The following is a 14,288-nucleotide window of genomic DNA, read 5'->3' on the forward strand; positions in this document are numbered from 1 at the left end:
GAATTGATTCTGCTCGTTTTGTTCTGCTAACTTATAAGACGTTAGCACTTTACTTGTGTAAAGAGTCGATGGGTGATCACACCGGGAGTGATTTTTTGATCAAACAGGATAAGCACAAAAAAATCTCTCAAACGGGATGAGCAGCAAAATCTTATTGTGTATGAAAGCACATAAATAGAGGAACAATTCGAGCTTACAATCAATTCACTATCCGCATTTTAATTGGCACTTTACTTTTATTGGAAGGCGATGGGTGATCACTTCGATCAGGGGTGATTTTCTGGTCAAAGGAGATGAGCACCAAAATTTCATGTATTTTGAAAGCACATAAATGGAGAAACAATTTGAGTCTACAACCAATTCGTTATCTGCATTTTAACTGGCACTTTACTTTTGTAGAAATGCGATGGGTGGTCACTTCGGAGGTAGTTCTTCGGTCAAAGGGAATGAGCATCAAAATCTTATGCACATTTTGAGAGTGAAAAAGTGGAGGAACAATTTGAGTCAACAACTAATTGCTATCTTTATTTTAGCTGGTACTTTACTATTGTATCAGTGTACTTGCATGTATATCAAACTTTATTATATCTTTTAAACTGTTACGGTTATATTAATTTTGATTTGTTATTTTAAAAACACATAAAAAGCACTTATTTTTACTGTACTAATTTTTTTATTTTGTGTTTAATTTAATGAAAGATGTGCTAACTTAACATTAAGACTTTAACATTAAGACTTTAACATTTAATTAGATCCCACTTTTATCGCGATTTTCTGCTAATTAATCGAGCACAAATATTGGCACTAAGGCACACGAACAATATTAAAATACATTATAATATAGCAGAATTAAATGATTAATAAAAACTGAAAATAAGTTGGTAGATAATCGAAATTTTACCGTATATCGAAATGAGCTGATTAGGACGTATCTCTGTCTTACATCGAATCGAATTTGTTTTATACACCTGTCTGTTTGCTAATTAAAGAAAAAAAAGAATAAAAACAAAGTCTATAATATATTGATGCGTAATATAATATATTGATGCGTTTGCAGTCAATGCGCCAAGTATCAAAGGGAGCTCAGGGGAAACGTAAATGACGCGTCTTGGAGATAGAGGCCACAATATCATCAAATGTACCAGGTTGCGTAATAAATTACAATCAAATGATTGTATATTTATTCATTTTTTCGCGGACATAGGCGAATTGAAGCAAACCTGTCCGTAAACAAGTATTAATTAGGCAAACTTAATAGGTGTCCTTGTTGTCATTTATTTAATATCTACGCAATGTAAGTAAAAAAAATACGATTTTAATATAATTAAGATATATATTCGCGTAATCTTCCTTTAAAGAAGAGTATCAATAAAAAGGTTATCAATCAACTCTCTGTTAGAAAAAATATGAAAAATCCTATATATATATAAAATGGTCCAACAATGAACCATGTAAATTTCATATTTAGAGGCTTATATCTTTCTCAGTTATTAAGTTGAAGATCTGAATTTTTGCATACAGTTTATAAATTTAGTTGGCTACATACTATAAACAATAACTCTTAAGTTATTTTTTAAGTTTAGCTACAATTTCGATTATTTCAAAAAATGGGAAGTTGTATACAATAGGTGTGTACACAATGAACTGTGCTATTTTTAATAACAAACCACATGTTTTATACTCCGAATTGTTAGGATTATTTTAGTTTTGCTATATTTTAAAATGTTTATTTATAGAAAATACAAATAGTTATAAGGTGATAAGAATTTACGAAACCGACTGCCGCATTTTTCTGCCAGATTCTTTTGTTTTGAGTGAAAATGCGTCGAATGAGTATACTTTCATTAAGATTTTAGGTGGAAGGGAGTCGTATCTGAAATAATTTTATCACAATAAACTATTATTTTAAAAATTATCGTAAAAAAGATTATGTGATAATAAATCATGGTTTGTTGTTCACTACATCAAAATGATTCATTGTAGACCACGTAACCTTTTCCACAATAACTTCTAAAATAATGCGGTAAAATGATACAACAGAAAAAATTGCTTACAAAATAATAAAGCCAAATGTGTACTCAAAACAATTGCACGATAAAAAAAAATAACAGTCATAACAACAAAAACATAAAAAAGAAAAGAAAAAAATTTATTTTGCAAACCAAAATTCTTGAAATGTATGATTGGAAACGAAACCGTTTATATAAAAACTTGAAATACGAAGCGCCTTGAAATACGAAGGACCGAGTGTTAAGCTGTTGTACTACTATATAATATACACTCATTTAAATTGAATTAATTTTCAGAAATAATAATCTCTATACATATCGGTTATTGCGAAGAATGTTGCTAAGATCTCGGTAGTCTAAAGGCTTAGGACGCTCGCACGGAATGCAAGAGATCCGGGTTCGATTCCCGGCCGAGGCAATATTTTTCGCAATAAGTTTATTACAGTTTTTTAAGATTTGGGAAATTTTTGGGGGGATTATTTGTTTCAGATTGATTGAATCCGATAATCTTATCGGCTCGCAATTTATTTCTGAAAATTAATTGAATTTAAATGAGTGTATATTATATAGCAGTTCAACATATTAACACTCGGACCGGTAAGGCGCTTCGTATTTCAAGTCTTGAAATGTAATTTCACATGGCCGTCCTTGGTGCGATCTGCCAGGCGACCTGTATTACTGGTAATGTTCACTGTTGGACTACTCTACTATATGAGGGCAAGTCAATAAGTTCTTAGAAAATGTATCAGAGGACATTCGCAGTGTCATGTTACATTACTTTTTGACAAGTAGCATTTTTCAGCTGATTACTGTCAAATTTTGAGCGGAATTCATCGCGTGGTTTCATCTGTAGACGATTAAAGCGAACAACCTTTGTATTTTTTGCAAAATGGAAAAAAACGAGTTTTGTACAGTGATCAAACATCTACATATGAAAGGTTTAACACCGAAAGAAATCAAAGCCGAGTTGGATAATGTTCATAGCACATCTGCATCACCATTTGCAACTGTATACAATTGGGTGAATGAATTTAAACATGATCGTACATCCACATGTGATGCACCTTGTTCGGGACGATCAATTGAGGCTGCTACGCCAGAAATCATCGATAAAGTCTACGATATTGTTTTGACTGATCGACGAGTGAAAGTGCGCGAGCTTGTTGAGGTCGCAGGCATATCTCATGGCACAATTATTTCAATTTTGCACAAACAATTGGTATAAAAAAGCTATCGGCAAGATGGGTGTCCGCGTTTGCTCACTGTGGACCATAAGCGCGACCGTGTGACGATTTCAAAACAATGTTTGGAGATATTTCAACGTAATCCAGATGAATTTCTGCGAATTCATTACTGTGGACAAAACATGGATCCATTACTTCACACCCGAGACGAAGGAACAGTCAAAACAATGGACTGAACCAGCTCCGAAGAAGGCGAAGACCGTGAAATCGGCCGGAAAGGTGATGGCTACAGTTTTTTGGGATGCACCCGGTATAATTCATATCCATTACCTTCCGTCGAAACAAACGATCAATGGCAACTACTACGCAGCCTTATTGGACCGTTTCAACAACATTTTAAAGAAAAAACATCCCCATTTGGCGAAGAAGAAAGTGCTCTTCCATCAAGACAATGCACGGGTTTACATGTGCCCGGCACTGATGGCTAAATTCCGCTACGAATTGCTTCCCCATCCAGCATATTCGCCAGATTTAGCCCCGTGCGACTATTTCCTGTTTCCAAACCTGAAGAAATGGTTCGGAGGAAAGAGATTCACCACCAGAGAGCAGCTCATCGCCGAAACAGAGACTTATTTTAAAGGGTTGGACAAATCATATTATTCGGATGGCTTGAAAAGTTGAAGAATCGTTGGATCAAGTGTATCGAGCTGATAGGAGACTATGTTGAGAAATAAAAATAAATCGATCAAAAAAAATGTGTTTTACTATTTTTCTAAAAACTTATTGAATCGCCCTCGTACAAATGTGCACGTGTCCTATGAAAATCTTTTATTAATATTTATAATATTTATAATTAAAAACTTATGTACGTTCAAAGTTAATTATATATATTAATATATTAAGTACAATATTTTTTAAGATTATAATGTGAATACATAACAAATCGGAAATAAAAGTTCTAAATAGTCAAGCTGATTCTTAGGTGCTATAAATAATTCCAGCGTATGAATTTATATACTATATATCTACTCCTACAAAACTGCGAATCAAATTTAATTTTCAGTTTCGAAACGCAATTATAACAGAACTAAAGAATAATATTACAAGCTAAATTGATGATCAAATTAATAATATTGATATTTATAGTCATTTTAAAAGATGTGATGCTGATATACATCAAATCAGTAAATAATTTTGTTGCGAAAAATATTACCTCAGCCAGAAATCAAGATCCTGGTTCAATCTCCGGCAGAGATAATAGATTTCTCAATCATGCATGGTTTTCGCGTGCACTTAGTACGAGATATAGTTGTATTTTTTGTACTAACGGACCTATTGTGTATAATAATGTTTTGTGAAACATTTCGATCTTGCAAATTTATTAACTTTATCCAAGAGATATCCTGCGAATGTCCTTAAAACATTTACAGGATATAAGAACATCCTTTGAATATCTTTAGAATATCTCCGTTGTATAAAAGTAATAAAATGTTTCAATGATTACGGACGCGTGTCCTTAGAACTACTAATTCCTACATCCTGTAGATGAATGTAGGATATATATATATAATAAGACGTTCATTTAAATCATTAAATTATATAACTCGATGTTCCGTTTAGCAATTATACGTCCCTGTGTTATAATATTTAGAGATGCTATATAATATTAGGTATGTATTAGAGAAATTGTTTTCTTTTAAAAATGCATATATTGGAAACAAAATTTAAAAAATTTAATTATTTCATTCTCAAATTATTTTTCAGGTAATAAACGATTAAAGATCTGTAAGATATTTTTAATAAATTAAGCTTCTAAAGTAAAGAAATAAGTTTTTAGAATTAATTTCTTGATTTAATTCCAAACAAATTTCATTTTTCAAATTCTGCAAAGAAAAAAAGTTTAAGTTTATAAGAAAAACGTTTTGCTAAAAGAAAGTCAATTCCGGATTAAAATCTGCGGACGAAAAAAGGCACTTCAACGAGAAACTTTTGTTACACCCGATGTATATGCAAGCACTTACGTCATGTGTAAAGCCTATCGATGATCGATGCCACCACCTGCGTCCTGATAACGTCCTTGATATATTTTTGAGGTTTTGGTTCGGAAGTCGAAGGAAACTACCTTGCCGAGCGATCGAGTTTATTTCCGCCTCGAGAAACGAAGACGAGGAATAAGAAGAAAGGGAAATAAATGGAGAACAAGAAAATAAAGGAAAATAAAAAACATCTACACACGTACATGCCGATAGAAGAGGATCGAGAAAAAGGAGAGAAACGAGTAAAGCGTGAACAGAACGCGGGCGAAGAATAACGAAGAAAGAGCGTGGGAGGGAAAGAGTTAGCGGTCAGGGAGCCAGCGGGGATAAACAGGATAGAATATACGGGAGAAAGGGGAAGAAGGAAAGAAGGGAGGAGAGGAAGAGGATGCAGACCACGATTCAGCGGATTTTCAACGTAGCTGCACATCTCGCGTAGGGGTGTGCGCGACTCTTAATGCAGCGGAACCGCCCCCTGATGCCGCGCAGCCAATGGCGCGGCTGTCTCCGATGCGCGAGCTTGGGGGTTGTTAACGAAGAGTCGGAAATACCCCCCTCGTTATACTCTCACCCTTCCGTAACGTACTGACGATTCATCTCGCAGTGCTCTCGCCATGTTCGCGCTGAACGAGTGGCCCGTTCTACTATAGTGAGGATCTCCATTGGAGTCGGCCAGTGAAGTCGCCGAGGAGGGTCGTACTCTTCTTCTTGCCGTAAGCAATTAATCCTGCAAATCCAATCGAAGAAACGCTGCGGGACCAAGCGCGCGCGGTCGCTCACTATGGCAGGCCCATACTTGTCGCCCCTCGGGCCTCAAGCCGATCTGCTTACCGAGTATATGTTCGGGCGTCGTCGTCAGGTCAGTGTACGTTTCTCATAATCATTAATTTTTTAAATTTGTTGCTAGAGTTGATCATCATCATTGTTTATTAATCAAATTCAATATACGGTTTTTTACTACACAACTCTTTGCGGATTCTCATTCTATATTCAAGTCTTTATATACATTTAAATAATTCAATTTTCGAAGTATTCTTTGATATAAAAAATCTAGATAAAAAATACATGCCACATGAGAATGAGAAATAAAACTTGCGGCTACAGTTTGGACAGTTACGTGAAATTAATAACGAATTTGAATGCAGTTAGTGCTCACTGGTCCACATTATAGCTGTCGTACACAAATTTACATAAATGTATGTTTAATATATAAATAAATTAAACAATAAAATCCTCAATACATTTTATTATCGCTGTTAAGTAAAATCTGTATTTTATAATTTGAAATATTTGTATTTTACACAGATGTAACAGCCCTGATATGAACTAGTGCGTCTAATTAGTCCGCATTCGCTATTTGTATGTGCACGACGATATACATAAATGATATAGAAAATAATATATATATAATCTAATATACTTGATAATAATATATATAAAAAAATCATTTTATGTACAGGTTTTACGTACAGGTTTGATGCATGTATTGGATTGGAGGAAAAGTTCTACGGTATTTGATTAGCTCAAAATTATATACAATATCTTCGTTAAAAATGATCAAAATTTAAAATTAAAAAAAGAATTATAGAGAAATCTCTACTTTCGAATGGTTACTATATTTTTTTGAATTATGTGAGTTTTGTGATTTTTGTATATATAAAACTACGAGCTGAAAAAAGGGAAATTTTTCTTTTCACTTTGTTATAATCAAGTGGTAAAATTGCCAATTTAAAAAAAAATAGGATATATATACATTTAAGTTAAAAAATTAAATATTATTGTCCTTTTTTTATTGCACAATGGTTATTTATAACGACATTAATGTCACATTTTTAATTCAATTTCTATATATATTACATTTAAAAAATTAACATGATACTATTCGATAGAGCAACGTTTCAGCTTTAAGAATCTGTTTTATTAATTACAGTACGATGATTTTTGACGGAGTTATGAGTAATCAAAATTCTCTTTTATTTAATCCACGTGTAACTTGATGAAAGTTATAGGAACATTTTTTAAAAACGAACTTTTAGGAAAAACTATAAACTTTCACGTCAGATAGTCGAAAATTTTTGCAACAAATATATTCTGTATACAATTTTGAACTAACAAAATTCCGCAGAATTTTTTCTCCAACTCAATACATCATAAACAATAAATTTTTAATATTTTATATCATAGTAAAATTTTACTCATACGAAATAGGTATTTATATAATTGTTAATTCACCCATTGAATTTTATTTTAAAGTAGATATATAATTGGAAAAATCGCACAAATTTTATGTAATCAATAAAAATGATTGGATAAAATTTAGATTTTCTTATTTTATAGCTTTATTTAGCGGAATTGATAGCTTTTTACGCAATTTTATTAAAATTTTTATGATTTTTTTTAAATTTTGTATCCTTTTCAATTTATTAATAAATAGAGTAGCAATAGTTCCACGTGTTAACATGATAATATCTACTAATTTTGAATGTAGGGTAAAGTTGCTGAAATCGCACCGGTCTCTAAATCGCACTACCTCGCCTAAGAATTACATATTTTCTGTGATGATCCGCACTACCGAACGTACATAATAATCGACACATAATGTCTGTCTTACACATCTGCGTTCCTTCTTTCTGTATATATTCCAAAAGTTTTTTATTCTTTTATGGACACGTTCGTTTGAATATTTTACACATGATTTCTGAGCTTTGCCAAGATATTTTTAATACATTTGACTGTTCGTACGGAAATAATGTTGAACTCTACATCAAGACTCACCCGAACTGTGAATGTAATGAATGTGCGATCATTTGCGATAATTGATTTTGTACTACGATTTTTTCGTTATGTTAATGTCTGAAGAGGGCTCAATCCAGTAGCCAAAACTTGTAACTTTTTATTATTATTTTCTTATTTTTAATTTTATTTTTGCTTTATGTAATTTTACCTCTTGTCAATTGTAATATATTCTTCGGTTAATTTAAAAAAAATGTGTCGACTCTTACTTTGCCCTTTACTTTTTATTATTTATTTTACATATTTTCTTATAAACTATTTGATAACGGTACTGCAACGCTGCTGCGTTACATTCATGACATTTATAAAGCTTAATAGGAGTGTTATTATTTAAGTAAATAAAAAAAATCATTATAGCGTTCTAATAAAAAATTTTTATCGTAAATGAATATACAGAGTGTCTCTACATACACTGCCAAAATTGTTATAGCGGCTTCAGCATGAAAACAAATCGAAAATGTCTAATAAATATATGTTCGATTTCGAACAGTTTCAGAGTTACAGTTATGTTGAAGTAAGAAAACATAAATCGTAGGAAATGTTGTTTAATGTTTGTTATTCTGTTGTTCCGAATCCTGAATATTTTCTTGGGCACTTATCATGAAACAAAATTGGAATGGATTCCGATCGAAATGCTACGGGGCACTTCACTTTACACTTCCTGTGCAAACATTTTTCCACTGATCACTATTCTTATTGTATTGAAAGAGACTAGCGTAAGTCTATTTTGTAACTTTTAACAACAGTTCAGTATCGTTATATTGTCGTTGCGCAGCTTTTTTATCATGTAAAATACCTGCGCAACGACATTCCTAGCTAGTAAAATTGTCGTTAAGAAGTTACAGAATAGGCCTACTGGATACTTTTATTAAGTGGCCAGCGAGAAGTTCTGACCTCACACCACTGGATCTTTTAGGGGTCGAATGAAAGGGATCTAGTCTAACAGAATGAGATTCAGAATGCGGAACAATTATGGTAATTGATAACGTTGCCGATATCATTCGTAAAATTTTAAATATTTGCCATCAAGTCCGAAACGATTTATTAATTTGTGTAGAAAATGTATCGAAGTCAACGGAGGAATTTTTTAACATCTTTGTAAAGAAAAGTTTAAAATAGAATAATAAATTTTAAACAACATTTATTACGATTCACGTTTCTTTAGTTCAATATCCAGTAACTCTGAAATCGTTCAGAATCGGACATTAAGTGACGCGATAGCGTTAAGTGTATAAAAATATAAAATGGACTGCTTGATCACTTGACATGTGAACGTGATTGCGTATATATTTGTGCCATTACCAAATTCGCGACGTTACACTGAAAGAAAAAATTGGCTGAATATGATATAGCATTTTTAATTGATTGTAGCAGTCAATTTTAGATTGAAATTACACGGTGCGAAATAGAACTGCGTCATTAAAGCAACCAATCAGCGCTATTCCGCACTTTTCCATCACGCAAGTTTTGTGTGCTATGTTTACATGGTGCCTTAAAGATGCATCCAGGATAAATAAAATTTAAATACTACTAACTTTAATAATTTGTTTATTAAAATAAAATATAATTTATTAAATTGTAAAAACAATTATCACTGTATTTAATATTTTACAATTACTTACAATCTTATAACAATTCTTTGAACTGCTTTAAAGCATTTACTATCATTTTTTCGCATTATATGAATAGAGCACGCTGAAATCGCACGTAATGCGTCATCGTTTTTTGATTTTGATGTCTATATTTATGCACTTAGATTTTGCTTCATTCGTCTCAACATTACGCGATTCCATTATATTGTATCAATCAGCATCAAATTATTTCAACCTCTCCAAGTATGATGGTTTATTACAAGAATATGGTTTAGATGACTATTTACAGTTTAGGACACAATGACACACTCTATATTCCGCAACATCAAATGCAGAATAGCCCTGATTGATTGTTTCAATGACGCATTCTCTATTCCGTGTGATTTCAACCTTAGCTTATCGAAATCCTATAGTGAAATTGCGGTTAACGCAATCAAAAATTGGCTGCTGCAACCAAAAATTAACTGCTGCAGCCAATTATAAATGCTATACCATATTTTACCATCTAATTTGTTGCAGCAGCCCATCTTTTTTTTCAGTGTACTACTAGCTTTATCTGGAACTTTGACATCAACAAACTTTAGATTAAAATTACTCAGAAGCTAAAAGCGCAATCTAAAAACACTTTTATTATATAATGTCATCAGTTTCTTTCGATTGCGACAAGTTCGAATAAAACTGGTATAACTGAGATACCGAGATCAGGATACCTATTATAAAAATTTTGCAATTCCAATCGGAAACACGAATTTTCGACCACAATTTCGTTCATGTGTTTTTGCTATTATAGTTTCCGAGTAGAATAAATCAAAATAAATCAAACAAGAGGAACGGGCAAAAACTTTTACGACCAATCACAATGTAAGTCTATAAGAAATATCACTAAATTCAAAATGTCCGATACTTATACTGAAACGTGACAGTACATTACTATAAATAGTGAGTTGAAAAGTGGAACTTTATTGAATATTTTTGAGATCCTAATAACAAGTTGCAAGATATAAGCAAGATTCAAACGAATTAATAGATATATTGATACACAATATTTCCAATCGGAACTATTCTGTTTATCTCTAGATGGGTTATTATGGATATTCGGATTGTTTCCAAATCGATCGAAAAATTGCCGACATCTCTCGAGTTGTCGAAATGTGGATTCCTTCGGAATGAGAACTAATCAGTGATAATGTGCCAATCGGTTCTTCCAGCATACATTAAAAAAAAGGTTAAATATGACATAGCATATTTTATTGACTGTTGCAGCCAATAAAAAATGTTATACTATATTTTATTATTTAAATTGTTATAGCAGTCAATCTTTTTTTTTAGTGTAAAAATAACATTCTTTTGGAGGTTATATGAAATTGCTTCTCTTGTGGCACTATTAGTTTAGAGAAATTTATTTCAATTAAAAAAATTAATTATAATGAGTATCTAACGTCGGCGTGACATATTACAAAATTGCGTTTATAGCGTATTAAAATGCAATTACTATTGTTAATGTTGTTGTTTGGTGAAATATTTTACTTTAATTTGCTGACGAAAATGTACGTGAAGGATATATCCACACAAATTTGTATAGCCGCATAAACATATGCATAAAGAAAATTATTCAATCACATTTCTTTTACAAAGTCGCACGGAAAATGTAATTGGATAATTTTCTTTATGCATACGTTTATGCAGCTGTACAAGTTTGTGTATACAAGTTTGTGATATACCCATTTTTAGCTATCATGCCGATGCAAACGGACATTTTATTGAAATTAATTATTTTTACTGCATCGTTATTGGTCGTTATTAATTCATTTTCCCTGTTCTTTTCTTTTCGCTTACGTTTATTCTTATCAAGAGAAATAGGTGGAAAGTTCATTCCGTTCGTAAATCATAATAGAAAAAACATGAACAGAATCACAGTCGGAATGTCGCGTTTCCGATGAAAATAATTAGACAGTTTAGCTACAGCAACTAAAAAAATCAATAAAATTAGGTTTATTTGATGCCTTTTTGCACGAAATGAACGAATCTGGAAAAAAAGTATCGCTCTGTCCCGCAAACTAGAATATTAATTGTTAAAGTTAACAGATATTCAGGAAATCTGTCACATTCTAGATAGTACACGACATTAATAGAATGTGTATTTGAATGTTCTAAGAATATTCGTACATTCTTAAAATGTTCTATGAACATCTTTAGAAGTTTGGTGCTGTATGGGATTGATGGTGATAGAGGGTTACGCAATTCTGTTCTATAAACACAATTTTTTTGTAAAAACAAATTCTCTGTTTTAAAAGCACAAATTCTCTGTTTTAAAAACTGCTGAGATCGGAAACTTTCCGATCAACTCGGAAACAATCGGACTATCATAATAACCCATCTAGGAATATCTAGGGATAAACGGAATAATTTTGATCGAAATCTATTCCGAACATTTTCATAATAGATGCCTTGGAGTTTTGAGAAGGGACCATTCCAGATTTTTAGAATTTTTCAGTCATATATACGCATGACACGTACAATATCTACGATAATCAAGTCTGTCCCTCGAAAATTTCACAAACTGAGAAGTGACCACCTTTCTACATTAATGCTCGCAGTCCATGCACGATTAATGATACGACCATACGACTAAAGTTTAAGGATCTGAGCACAAGAATTGTCGTAACATTTACTTAGAAACTTAATTTGTAGAAACTTAATTTGTGAGTAATGCATAAGCTTTGGCGTATAGCGTACGACTTATTGCCATCTCTTAAAATATTTCTTTGGCTACAATCGCGCTAGAAAATTAATTGCGTACACGAATATGCCATTCAGCGCGTGCTCTCTGAAGAGAGAAACTTTTGAGATAGGACTTTTAAATATTCGAATATCCGAAATCAGTTCTGGTCCGAAAATTTCAAAGTATTATTCGGATCGGCGGATCTAAATTTGGATCCGGATCTAAATTCAGATTTGGATCTGAATTTGGCTACGGATTTAGATTCATGTCCAGAAAGAAAGAAAATATCAAAGTATTTAATGAATTTTAACATAAGTTACTTTTTAAATAAATATTGAATTTTAATTCACATGTATAGTTGAAGAAAAATGAAATTAAAAAATATAAATATAGATTTACACAGAATTATATAAGCACTTAAAATCCAACTAAATCGTTTAAGGCATTTGTTTCTATAGATTGTGTTTCTCATATATACATCCTATAAGATTAAATATTGTTTATAAATATAAATGTTTAAAACAAATTCTCGGTCTCAAAATAGTAATAACAAAGGTGCACAAAGCTAATAGAAGAAATATTTGACTTTTACACTCAGATTAAATAAGTGTATTATATAATGACTTTAATATACACTCTCTCAATCCGCACTAATGCATCCAATAAAATTCGCTATCAATTTGCTACGAATCCGGAACCGGATCTGGATTCGATTTTTACTATTCAAATTCAGAATATTCGGATATCTTAGAAAATTCGAATTTTCAGATAACCCGAATTTGAAGCATCACATTTATTCGTAATTCAGATAAATGGATATCCGGATAGCTTTAAATCCGAATCAATCTTAAAGCCTTACTTTTGAGGAAAACGTGCACACACACATCGTATCTATGTGCACGAACATTAATCTTTACTGAAGATAGTTGAAATGTGGCAACAGCATGTTTCTGTCTCGCCGCTCGACATGCGAGAAGGAGAATTCTACCAAATTACATATTTAAACTACACTCTAATTCAGAAACAGCACCGCTAAGCCTCCCCATTCCTGTATGAGATTTCTATAATATTTCTACATTATATATATATTTTTTAAATCTGTAGAAGATGTTTGCTGCAAAGTACTTTGGCAAAGGTTGGTATAGGAGTTTACATGTTAAAAGCTAAAACTTTGAAGATGATTATCTTTATTTTGACACCTCTAGGATCTTCGAAATTTTAACTATATATAGATAAAATTATTTTAAACATAATATCTAAATTTCAAAAAAACTTGTAGAAACTCAATTTCTCGGAGAAATATCTTAATAAGTTATACGGCAATAAATTGTACGTGAAAGCTTGTGCGTTACTTACGTCTACAACTTAAGTCTAATTGTAAGTAAGTGTTACAATTCTTATGTTCAAACTCTAAGTCAGCTTACAATCATATTTAACATAAAGACAAAATAATCTGAATTTCGAAAATTTTTGAATAAGTATTATAAATACAGTGGATGTGAAAGAAATTTTTTTAACAGCATGCATTATACAATGAGAGAAGTAATGATAAATGTAACAAGCATTGGTTATATTTTAATCTCAAATAGCATAGCAGTACTTGCAAAGCGCTAAGAAAACGATCGTATGCGCTTTTCTAGCGCTTTGTTAACGCTTTGTAAGCATTGTGTATTACTTGAGATGTTTTAATAAAATGGAGCATCAAATATAGTAAACATTAGGGTTGACGATTATTCGTTTATTCGGGTAGCGAGATATCCGAGATAGAAATCGATCCGAGATAAAATATCCGATTGAAGCGAATTTTGAATCCGAATCTGATTCAAACTTTTAGATATCCAAACCATTAAACTTTAGTGATTTAACCGTTTATTATTTGAATTTCAAATCCCTCAATCTTTCTCTATACATACAGGGTGTATATATATATATATATATATATATATATATAT

Source organism: Trachymyrmex septentrionalis, unplaced genomic scaffold, assembly GCF_001594115.1.
Source record: "Trachymyrmex septentrionalis isolate Tsep2-gDNA-1 unplaced genomic scaffold, Tsep1.0 scaffold183, whole genome shotgun sequence".
Taxonomy (NCBI): domain Eukaryota; kingdom Metazoa; phylum Arthropoda; class Insecta; order Hymenoptera; family Formicidae; genus Trachymyrmex; species Trachymyrmex septentrionalis.